Here is a 3,506-nt window from a genome sequence, read left to right as displayed (position 1 = left end):
CTGGTGTTATTATCGCTCTCAGTCCTAGCTATCCTTTGGCTGAAAAATGCGGCAGAGTTTTGAATTCTGCTTCAGAACGGAAGGGTGACTCAAATCCCTTCCCTCAGACATTGCACCAGTCTAACTAACCAGCAAGCCTGGTTTCTTTTATGATTTTTCTTAGTTTTGTTTCACATTTTTCTCCCCCTCTACCCTGAACCTTCTAATGTCACCTGCTCGGAGTATTCGGTCATGGTAGCTGGACACTATCTAGTTATTCTGGTCTCGAGGTTGTAGATACTGATAGTCACATGATCTATTAATTCATTAAACTAATTTTTTCCTACGTGTCTTTGACATCTATCAAGCTTCTCTCTTCACTGAGCGAGAAAAGAATTCTGTTTGGTGCCACTCATGAGCTTTTCGAGACACCGGTTACTACTCACCAAGTTGGATGTGAGAAAAAATTCGTTTCTGTTTTTCTGTCCGAATTATCTTTTTTAATAGTTGCATTGGCATATAATTCATGTAGCTTCCAATTCAGTGGCGTAAATATCTTGAAAAGAGTTGTGCAATCATCACCACCATCACTTCTAAAACTTTGTCTTCATTCTTGCGCCATCATCATTAGCTCCCTGTTACCCACCCTCAACTCCTGATGTAATAATCCTAAAGAATTATTAATCTAATTATTATCTCTCTAGATTTACTTATTCTGGATTTCCTATAAAGAAAAGTACACCAAAAAATACCCTCAAACAATAACAACTAAAACACAGAGAAAAAATGTCAATTCAAGTGAAAGCAGAGGATAAATGGGCACAAATTAAAAATGAGTCCAAAGAGAAAACAAATAATATTGTTAAATGTTACCCTAATTATATCTGCTGTACTCTACCTTGTAATGCACTTTGTCAAAGAGCAACACTGTTCACATCCTGATTAACAATTGAGGAAATTCAAGGGAGGTGTAATCCCTGTGGGGATTCTTTAAATGAATTTTGGACTTTATTCTCCATAGTCTTCTACAAACTGGGTGCTCAGATTTTAAGTTCTAATATAATTCCTTCTTCTGATCTTGGATTTATTACTTAGAACCCTTGGCTCACAGGAGTGGGTGTTGCTAACTTGGGTTTTTTTTTCATTGATTGATATTATCATGTGGTCCTTGCTTTTTGCTTTGTTTAGTGGTAGGTTTTATTGACTTTTTCTAATGTTGAAAAATCCTTGTGAACCTGGTGCAAGTCCTACTTGATCATGGTGAATAATTTCTCTACATTGTAGTATTTTATTGGCCAAGATATTGCTGAGAATTTTTCTATCTTCGATCATAAGGAATATTGGTCTGTGGTTTTATATCCTTGTGTTTTCTGTGATATGTCATAATGTTTATCTTTTCGGTCTTTTCTGTCTGAGGTTTGCTCAGCTTCTGGAGCAGTTGTTTTCTCTTCCTTTAGGGTGATGGGGAACTTCTTGTCCATGGTTTCTTGTATTATTTTCCTTGAGGTTTTTTTGGTTTGTGTTTTGTTCTTGATCCAGGATCCCAGTGAGACATAGATTGTTCCTCTTGATGGTGTTGCATAGCCTTTGTAGTCTTTCATTAGAGGCCTTTGCTTTATTTGTTTCTATTGTCATTTGTTTCTATTGTCTGTTGTCTCCAAAAGAATTGTCCTTTTCTTTGATTCTATCACTTGGTTCTTTTACTGTGCTATTTCTGTTATCTTATTATTTATCTTCTAGAGTTATATTTGGTGTAGAATTGCTAGGTTTTCATTTCTGCCCTCCATTTGTTGTGGGTGTCTAGACATCATTCTCCTGAATCTTACTTCTGATAATCCAGTGCCTCTTCTTCTTTGGATATATATATTTTACAGAGGATAGCACGAACGCAGTCCCCCACTACCACAAAGTGTGCAGTCGAGTTTCCCACATTTGGGGAAATCACAGGGGTCAGCACATCCAGAGTGCACTGGGTGAGCCTCGCCCTGGGAAAACCACCTTCGGGATCATGGTATCTCCCCTGGCAGGTCAGTATATTGGATCTATATATTTTTCAGTTATTTTGGCTATTTATCTTGATTTTTTATTTTGGTGTGTACTGTCATTGGCAGATATTTCTGTAGTATTATAGTGTATGAGTGGGCTTCGGGGTCATGTGGGGACAATTGACTTGCTGGGCTGATGAGATGGCTGGGACCTTCCTTGCTAGGGGACAAAAATGGCCAAGGCCTTCCATTCTGGGTCACTGGAATGGTCTGGATCTTCCTTGCCAGGTCTAAGGGATGCCTGGGACCTTCCTTGCTGGGTTGCTGAAAGAGCCAAGGCCTTCCTTGCTGTGGAGGGTTGGGTTTTTTTTTTATGATTTTCTCCTGATTGTTATACACAAATTTACTCTCTGGGTGATCAGTTCGCCATCTTTTCTCAAATTATCTTTGTGTCTAGAAAGCACAATAATGTCAAAAAAGAGCCCAAATGTGTTTAATTCTATAAGATAATAATATATAGAGATGTTGTATATTATAATGTGATATGTACTATAAAATGCATGCATATTTATATTTTAAGAATCCAACATGGTTCACATGCACCAGTCACTCCATGAAAGATGTGGCAATCTGGAAGTATTATGGGGCAGTTCTAGTAGAGCCTAGAAGGTTGTCATGACCACCGTTCCTTGGACCCCAGTGGATTTATGGTTCGGGTTGTAATTATCAAGTAGGATCCAGGGTCAGTAATAGGGTCAGATTACCCAATCAACAAGGTAGCAGAGACAGGTTGATTTTACTTACGAATGTCTAGTGAAGAATTTAGAATTTTCCCCCCACATCAAAGATTCTGCCTTTAAACATATCTGTCATCTATCTTTATCCACACCTCATTGCGCCTTCCTACACAATTAAATCTTCCTTTCAAATTTACATCCTTGGCAGACACAGAGTGCCCAGTATCAAAATTAATCCTGAATTTATGTGTGCTTATTTACTAACATACAAAGAACAGTTTTACATTTTTTTCACCTTTTCATGTGAAGCCCATGTAAATTACTTTACTACAGATAAGAATGTAAACACAAATATGCCCATGCTCACCTTCCTTGTCGTGTAATCTAGACCGCTGTTTAGAAGTTCAAATACACCAGCAGTTCTATAGGAGAAAATTGGAGTAATTTTCTTTCATAAAATTTAAAACCATGCAAATCCTATGGACTAGTTCTAATCCGTTTTGTAGGGAGGCTATGAGTCAGAATTGACTTGATGGTATTGGGTTTGGGTTTGGGTTATATTTATATATGATAGGGGGGGTTCTTTGCAATACTTTTGTTCTACATACATGTATTAAAATGGCAATGATTAATATTTATACATTTAAAATTTAAATTCGTCTGTTAAAATATTGTTAGCGATCTAAGGTATAAGTAGGATCTCTCATCATATTATTTTTAAACATTTGACTATTTATAACTAAATCTACATTGACACTTAAGAAACTTAAAAAATACTTTTAGGTATTTACACTGATAACAACCA

At 36.9% G+C, this 3,506-nt stretch overlaps 1 non-coding gene across 1 annotated transcript; it reads right to left on the bottom strand.

Annotated features, from left to right (window-relative positions):
• Positions 1–1,850: 1,850 nt before the first annotated feature.
• On the bottom strand, positions 1,851–2,014 carry LOC115868628. The gene has a single exon (XR_004045714.1). It is a non-coding gene; the product is annotated as a U1 spliceosomal RNA (small nuclear RNA).
• Between the last annotated feature and the right edge of the window lie 1,492 nt (positions 2,015–3,506).

Source organism: Echinops telfairi, unplaced genomic scaffold, assembly GCF_000313985.2.
Source record: "Echinops telfairi isolate 266 unplaced genomic scaffold, ASM31398v2 ScPeMD7_15;HRSCAF=58, whole genome shotgun sequence".
Taxonomy (NCBI): domain Eukaryota; kingdom Metazoa; phylum Chordata; class Mammalia; order Afrosoricida; family Tenrecidae; genus Echinops; species Echinops telfairi.
Note: the sequence above shows the minus strand (reverse complement) of the source record. Positions and strands in the feature narration are given on the sequence as shown.